Source organism: Equus przewalskii, chromosome 16 (genome assembly GCF_037783145.1).
Source record: "Equus przewalskii isolate Varuska chromosome 16, EquPr2, whole genome shotgun sequence".
Lineage (NCBI taxonomy): Eukaryota > Metazoa > Chordata > Mammalia > Perissodactyla > Equidae > Equus > Equus przewalskii.
This window is the reverse complement of record NC_091846.1, coordinates 6,599,835-6,608,592: the sequence shown is the minus strand read 5'-3', so window position 1 is coordinate 6,608,592 and position 8,758 is coordinate 6,599,835. Positions and strand designations below refer to the sequence as shown.

Genomic DNA, 8,758 nt, shown 5'->3' with positions numbered 1-8,758 from the left:
GATGGAGTCACTATGAATCACACTTCAAAATGATTCTAATTTCCTCAAGCTAAAATAATAAGAGAAAGATCCATCTGAGAAGAATCTCATGCTTAGGGCCACCAAATATTCCCAGGATCTGGGACACTTGTCACTCGGTTCCTTTACCTCTGCCTACATCACGCTCAAGAGAATAATTCCTTAGATAATTCCTTTGCTTAAGAATGCCACTGTCCACCTAGTGCTGTGACTGTGACGCCGGGCTGGAATTTGCTTGCTGGAGGCTAGTTTATTCCACGGGCTTAGAATTAGGTCATTGGGAGAGCCACATAGTAATTTACGTAAATTAGCATGCACCAGTATGCAGAAATATAACAACACATTTTTCTAAATTTCCTGAAAAATAATATCTTGTAAGCTTCTCAATATGGCAATTCATCAGTTTGGCAGTTATATTTAGATCATATCAACTAAAATGCACTAAGTACCCAGTATGTGCTAGGTGTTGTCAGTACCTAATTTCATCTAATCTGTGCAGACCTGTGTCGGCCTCACTTTGCAGATGATGCATCTGAGGGTAAGTGGCTGATCCGAGGTCAGGCGGAGGTGGGGTCTCAGCCCACATCCTGTGCTCTCCCGCCTCCGCGCATCTTTGCACAGATGCCTCCCTGAGCAGCGAAGGACCCTCTCCGCGGAGAGCTTTGTTCTGGCGTGAACAGTTTCTCCATGTGATACTTTCTGGAAGCCTGGGAGATGAAACAAGTAAAAGTGGACTCGCTGGTCGAGCGTGTGGGATGCAGCCTTTCAACTGCTCCCTGCCTCTCCCTCCCTCTAGAGCACCCCCTGGGCCCTGTGGCACCACCTGAGGACCCCGCCCTGCAGCCCCCTCATAAGCTGTTTGCTTGGGGCCTGTTGGCAGGACGCCTCCAAAGCACAGGCCCTGACTTTGCACTTTCAGTGCTGGCATCGTGCAAAGCCCTGTGCCTAGTCTGCCAACTTCTCACCAGGTGGATGAGGACTCCAGTGGTTCTCAGAGCCGCCTGCTCTGCGGTGCTGAGGGAAGGGTGATGTCAGGGCTGGGCTGGGCTCCCGGTTGCCCCTCTGACTGTTTAAATGCAGCAGGTCCTCACATGCACTGCCTGTGTGGCAGGTCCTCAAACAGCACCCTTAGGAGCTGTTGCTAACTTTTCAGGTATGATGATCACATTGTGGTCATATGAAATAAAAGCCTGCATCTTTTAGAGGTACATCCCAAAGACCTACAGATGTGCTTAAAAATGATTACTTCAGCATTATCCAGGAAGGGGGTGTAGGTGTGATAATAGATGAAACATTTGTTTTGTTGAAGTTGGGTAATGGGTACATAAGGGTTTGTTATACCATTCTTTCTACTTACGATGTTTGAAATTTTTCAAAAGTTTAAAATATATAGGCAGATGGATGATGACAGATAGATGCATAGATAGACGACAGATTAGATGGATAGATAGATAGATAGATAGATAAGGGTACTGGCCAAACAAAAATCAGTGGTAGGCCCTTGCCCCAGAACCACCATCTTTCCCTCTTTCAACCTGTTGCTCCCTGCCCTCAGGGGTCCGTCCTGCTGCTCTCTGCAGAGTCCGCTCCTTTTCCTGCAGTGGTAGAAGCCTTTACACCTGCTTCTCTGACTCGTCGCCTGGGATTCTGCCCCAGCTCACAGTTCTGCCCACGCCTCTGGTTTCGGTCTCTCCCCCGGGTTAGAGTGTGACATGTCTCTCCATGAAGGTTTCTGGCGGAGCCTTCACCATCCAGTTCACCCTGGGAACAATTAAAACTTCTTTCCAAAGCTCAGAGCCTTTCATGATCTCCCATTTTACAGATGAGAAGACAAAGGCTTAAGTAAGCTACTCAAGCCCACACAGCTAGAAAGTGGTAGAATGAGGCTTGTGAACTCAATCAATTCGACTCCAGAGACTGCCCGGCGACCTCTGCATCATGTAGACACTGTTTGTGACCATTGTAAATAACCAACCCAGCAGGAGCGGACCTCACAAAACCGATGGAGCAATTGTCATCATTTTTTTAGTATTAAAAATAGTATAATAGAGAAAGTAATCCACAATGCAACCATTCTAACAAAATAGAAAACTTTTTCTTTCTGCATATATCTTATATAGTTATGTTCATAACAAATAAAATAATACACATTTTTATGTTCTGATTTTCAAATATTATATCACAAGCATTTCTTTGTATTGTGTTTCTTCATGATGTCATTCCAAATGTGCTGTAGTTTTCTTACAAATCCTCCTCTTTTTGGAACTTTTTGTTTTGCTTAATTTTATGCTGTTTGAAATAATCTGAGAATTAATATCTTGAGGCATATAGCTGTTTCTACTTTATTTTTTCTTCCCTGTTAATTCCCAGAGATAAGATTATTGGATCAGAAGCTAAATAATCTATGGCACTTGAAATTTATTGACAAATGAATTTCAAATTGATGGTACTATTTTATATCCTATGGTATTTTCACTATATCCTTTCAAGCATTGGGTATCAACACGTATTTTCTTTTCTGTTTTATATGCAAAGACCATGAGGTTAGTTGAATTAAAGTTTGTTCTATCCATAGTAGATGGAATATTGGATGAATGGCTGCAATTCTCCTGGAGCTGCAGCGTAGCCGGGCGCTGCCCATCACTTACACACGCACGCACACACGCATGTGCTTAGAAAGAGAAGCCACACTCCGCCTCGTTAGTGCTGCCAACACATGCAACGGCTCAGGCTCATAGCAGCCTCTGCGCACACAGCAGAAATTGTTCGAGGGAAGAAGGAACAGGAGGAAATGTAAGAGCACGAGGTGCTGACGTGTCTTCTTCACTTAAAGTTTCGCCACTTAATAATTCCACAGCGGCTGTGCAAATAACTCCAGCTTCTATGAATTTCTTCATAATCCTCTGTAATTGCCATCTCTCAGTCTGAGAAGAATCTCTTTCAAGTTACTAAGGCTCGATTATATCTTTTTGTCTTAAAAAATCTCTATTTTGTTCTCATTATAAATTTAATTAAGACATGCAAATTGTGGAAAATCTATAAAGCATAGAAGAGTTTAAAAAAGGGAACAAAGTTCGCAATCTTGTCACCTCAAAAAATCACTGCTGTATTTCTTCTACTTTATTACCACATGTATGAAACAAAATTGCTAATGTATGTATTCAGTTTTGTAGCCAGATTTTTTTAATTCAATATTAGGAGTATCCTACCAAGTCATATTTTTTCCAAAAATGATTTTCAATACTAATATAATATATAATTATAATATGCAGTATATAATTATAATTGTATGATATTCAGATAATATTACCTAAGTATATCACCATTTGTTTTATGATTTTCTTAATGTTGGCCAGCTAGCTTGTTTCCCAGTTTTCACCGTTATCAATGTTGTGAGCATCCTGGGCTGTTACTTGTGAGAGCTCAGTTCAGGCAGCAGGATGTGCAGATGCATCTATAAGGACAAAGCCTCCGCAGAGCGAGCCTTCAGGACGGGAGCCCGGAGGCCAGGGTCTGGTCTCACTTGGTGATTGTGAGACCCCAGCAAAGGGCATTACACATCTCTGAGCCTGAGCTTCCTCAGAGATAAAATCAAAGGTCTTTCCAGGTCATTTCAACGTTAGCATTTTATAAGTCTAAGCTAAAGCCGCAACTTTCTCTTTATGAACATTATACTTCCTCATCTCTCCATGGAATTTTATAGTTTTTATTATTTTTGCCTCCGCACACATCAAGTGAGAATATATATGGGAACGTTTAGTGACGGTAATGAACGAACGACTCTTCCAGATCTTTCCACGTGAAACTTCTAAGCTGTGCCCATTAGCAAGCACATTAGAGTTAGATCACTGCTGGCAATTAAGAGGAGAAAACAGTAATTAAGCAAGCAGAATCACACGAGCCGAGACTCGGTCTGCACCAGCTGCAGAACGTCTGCACCACAGACGCAGAATATATGGTGGGGGTGGGGGACGACACTTTTTATGGCAAGTTTGAAATAAGAAATCCAAAGTTTCCAGCTAGGAGTCTCTCTGCATCCAAGGGCGACTAAAGATCACATAGGGCAGAGGAAAATAGGAACGAAGAGAGTCCCTGGAGGGCCAACACAAAAGCTATTATTAAACCGAATTACTGTCATGCTTTAACACCCTCCAAAACTCTGGCACAGAACTGCCCTCACTGGGTCACTGCCGGTTTATTCCACAAAGCCCAGAGAAAGGCTCTAAGTCTCAATTACATTTCCTTCTTAGCAAAGAACAAAGTCGCTCCATGCGCGTCCTTTGGATAACAGCACTTCCCTGGCTCTGGCCTTGCTGGTCTGGCCATCTCCATGAAGCTCTCCCCAGGCTCGCAGGACACAAGGAGGGGAGGGGTTTGGTATTTACAGTGCCCTAGAGCCAAAGATACCACTTCCCAAGTCCCTTCTCATCTAATCTGATGGAATAATCCATCCGAGGGAGGGAGGGGCCCTGTCACCCCAGACCCCAGGTGGCTCATTTAAAGGGTGTAAGTCCAAGCCCGGAGCGGATGGGCTGGCAGTGCACAGACGATCTGCTTTCTGTGGGCAAAGCTCGTAAAGACAACAACAGAGAAAATGGACTGGACATCATTCTTGTCTCACTGGGAAAAGAGAGCCACATCTGCTATTCTAAAACACTTCTTGGGATATCAGAGTAAAAAGTTTAAGAGGGAGAGAGCGAGAGAGAGACTGGACCAGAGGAAGCACCTCCTCCCCACTGTATGGGCTTTATTTTCCATTCTGAAGTCACAGTGCACAGTTGTCAAATGCCTAGGTCCGTTAAAAAGATAACCACTGCCTGATGAAAGCTGAGGTCCGAATAACTTCATCCATTCTCATTAAAGACGCAGTTCATTTTACCCAGAGGATTCCTCTTGTAGAAAAGGATTTCTGCAAAACAAGACTTTCGGTAAAAGATTTGCTTTGTAGAGACTTGGCTCTCGAGGTGAAATTGGGCAGCCCCCAGGGCTGATGCACAGGCCTTGAGCAAACATCAGAGGGCGCCCTTTCCCTGGAGTCCCGTGAGCGGGGCCTGCCTACCTTTGTAATTTCTGCTTTCCTCCTCTGTCTGGTAGTTCGGTCTCAGGACAGCGCTTGGTAGGAAAATGTTTTCAAGCTCAGTTAGGCAGGGAGATGAGCGTCCCTGGAAGAAAGTAAAAAAGCAGAGCTGCTGGTGTTTTCGCGTGCGCCTGTGAGTCCTAAGGGAGAAATGGAGGCTGCACAGGATCAGCCATCTCTGTGGCAAACCCAGGCCCACGGGTTAAAGAAGCAGCTGGGTGGGTGACGGCATCGGTGCAGAAGGAAACTGGAATCCGGACATACTAAGCTCAATAACAAAACAGCCTCATGCATGGGTCGGAAACCACAGACGTGATGTTTTTTTCACTGTTGGGCCACGCTGCTATCTTTCTGGCCCCTCCCGCCTGCCTGCAACAGGCCTTCTGTGGTTCACCTGAGAAGGCGACCATCTGTGTGCACAGAGGGAGTGTGGATCCAAACCTGGGGAGGTCGCTTTTGAAAGGTTCCCAGCGGATGTGTTATAACATCCATAATCACAGCCAGTGCTGTCGAGCCCTGCCATGCCCCGGGCCCTGGGCTAAGTGCTTTAGATTCGTTACCCCTGAGACTCTCAGCAACGCTGTGAGCAGGAATGAGGACAAAGAGGCTCAAAGAGGCTGATGGACCTGCCCAATATTTCACCATAGTAAGGGGCAGAGACAAAATTAACTCCCAGTGTGCACGGCACTAAAGCAATATACTGTCCACACCACACATTGCATCCCAATTATTAGTCACTGTATTACATATACATATATAGGCAGAGAGCACATGGCTATCCATATAATTAGAACTAGTAGTAATTTAAAAATTAATAAGCCTCCCTGATCCAAACTAATACAGATTTCCTGAAGAGAATAAAGGTGTTCATAAACCAGAGACGACAGCCGGTAAGGACCTTGGGTGAGGTCAGCATCATTACTGAGCAATTTTACTCTGGAACGAGAATTGTTCCAGCAGGCAGGCCTGTGCTTCAGTTAACAGGCAGCAGTTCCCTGAAGATTCCTACACTCCCAGCTCTCCCTGGAGTCAAAGAAGGCAACCAGATATTGGACCCTTACTTTCTCTTCCTTGAGAGTATAGTCATAAGTGGGAGGGGAGAGCTGGGGAATGTCTCAGTTTGCAACATTAGACCCTAAAAGGAAATAACAGCTTGATATTTTCCCAGCTCAAGACATATTTTCAACCAAAGGCATAGCACAGCCTGTACGTAATACAGGTCGAAGCTCTTCCTTAGAGCCGGAGAGCAAACCAGCTGGTTAGTGTCACTAAAGGGAGAGGCTCTGTGCGGAGCAGATGTGACATTGTCCCCAGAGCCTGGGCTCCAGGTAGAAATAGCTTAAGCTTCAGAGCTGACTGCCTGGTTTAAATTCTGCCTCCACCATTTCCTAGAGGTGGGGGTTCTTGAGGGATTGCTAACATCTCTGTGCCTCAGTTTCTTCATCTATAAAATGGGGGCAATGGTCACTCCCTCCTCTTAGGGTTGTTGTGAGGATTAAATGAGAGATTCATGGAAAGAGTTTAGAGTGGTCTTTGGCACATAATTGGCGCCATTTAAGGGTTAGCCATTCCCTGAGAGTGGGTGTGGGATGGAACTAGCAATTTTAATTTCAGAGAGAGTTGAGCTAGTTTTGAAATAGGTAGGTCTTATAGAGCCTACCAAGGACTTTTATAATTGTTTTCAGCTGGCTTGAAACCAGGCACTCTGGGCACGGGAAATCTTCATCCATACCACAGATCCTTACTGAGCAGGTAGCTCAGATGAGATATGTATGAACCGGTACACGCCCCCAGCCCCACCTCAAAGTTCCCAGAGGAAAAGTAAGTGAGTAAATGTGTAACTCCCAGTAACATCTGTTTATTCAACACATATTTATCGAGTGCCGGCTTTGAGTCAGGCACTGTCCTTGACACTGGAGATAAAGAGGTGAATAAAACCAAGTCCCCATGCTCAGGAAGCCCACAGCCCAGTGTAAGGGACTGACAATAAATAGACACCCAGAGAGGTGGCAGTAATTTTTGGACTCACAGCCGGGGAACTCCGCTCTGAGGGGTGCTATTTGAGCAGAGTCTCGATGCAGTAAAGGAGAACCAGGCAAATATGTGGGGAGGTAATTCTCCACTTGAGGGAGCCTCCATGTGAAAGCTCTGAGGTGGGGGTACCTGACGAGAAAGTGCGGAACCTGGAGTGGAAAGAGTGGGAGCAGAGGGGCAGAAAACGAGGCAGAAAAGGGTGTAAGGGCCACATGGGGAAAGGCCATGCAGGTCGTGGTGAGAAACTTAGATTTTTTTTTTTAAACAGTTATACTGTGTTTATAATGAAATGAAGAGCTTCTGTACAGTAGAAAGCACAGTGTGTGCCTGGCCCTACGGCAGGAAGCTGAAAGAAAGAACCAGGCTCAGCTGGAGAAGAGACAAACTGCAGAGCTCAGAGAGCTGGAACATTCTGCTTGGTGGAAAGGTCTTGGGAGAAGTGAAGCAAAGAAACTTACATGGAAATCACATTGTTGAGAGCGTGGTCCAGCTCCTGGCTGATGGCTTTGTACTTCAGTTTCTGAGCGTTCAGCTCCTCTTCTAAGTCATCAGTGCTTTTCTCCAATTTAATTACTGACCTCTTTGCAAATTCAGCCCGAGTCTCAGCCTCCCTCAGCTTGTCAGAAAGGACTTTGATCTCTTCCTCATATTTGTCTTCCTTCTGCGAGTACTTACCTTCTGCAACCATTAACACTTTCAAGGTCTGGTCCATTATTCTTAATTGTTCTTCCAGCTGTCGAACTTGGCCATCTGTGAGCTCAGCCCACTCCTCTGCACATTCCGAGTCACTGTCAATAAGGCCCAGCCTACGGGCCACCTCTTCATATTGCGGTTGGCATCTTCAGCCATGTGCTTAGCCTCTTACAGTTGGATCTCCTGAATTTCCATTTTCTTTTCATCCTTTTCGGTTCGGCTCTCAATGACATTCATGCCTCTCTCCCTCTCATCTGCTGCCTTCTTGGCCTCCTCCAGCTTCTGCAGAGCTGTTGCCAGACACTCCTGGGCATGACCCAGCTCTTCCTCAAGCAGTTGGATGCATCTGTTCAGAGAGGCCGCATTGGCTTCGGCGTCGGTGGCCTTTTGCTCTGCCGGCTCCAGCTTCTCCTGGGCATCTCTGAGAGCCTCTGAGTATTTGTCAAGTTCATCTTGGTGGTCTTGAGTTTCTTTTGCAGCAACGCTAGCTCATCTTCCAACTGTTTGCTCCTGTCCTCCTCCGCCTTATCGGCCTCCGCCTGCTCCACTCAATCCTAGGCATTCTCCTTGTTGAGCTCCAGCATCTGCATCTTCTTCTTGATGGCGTCCATGGTGGTGGTGGTAAGGGGCCCTGGGGCTGTGGTGGGAGCAGCAAGGCGAGAGCGTGGCGGGGCGGCCGAGCCGGAGTGCCCGAGGATCTTGGATTTTTATTCCAAGTGATGGGAAATCACAGGAACATTTGAGCAGAGGAATGACCATGGCCTCCTATGTTTGACGAGGATCTCCCAGGCTGACTTGTGGAGAGTAAATGGGCAGGAAAGGGAGGCGGACGAATAGAAGCTGGAGACCATGTGGGAGGCTGCTGCAATAGTCCAGGTGAGAGAAGACCGTGGTTTGGAGTAAGATGGTAACGGGTTGGTGGGGGGCATGACATGT

General features: G+C 46.1%; 1 pseudogene; it reads right to left on the bottom strand.

Moving 5' to 3' along the window:
• Positions 1 to 7,413: 7,413 nt before the first annotated feature.
• On the bottom strand, positions 7,414 to 8,448 carry LOC103541892 (tropomyosin alpha-1 chain pseudogene; annotated as a pseudogene).
• Positions 8,449 to 8,758: the final 310 nt, after the last annotated feature.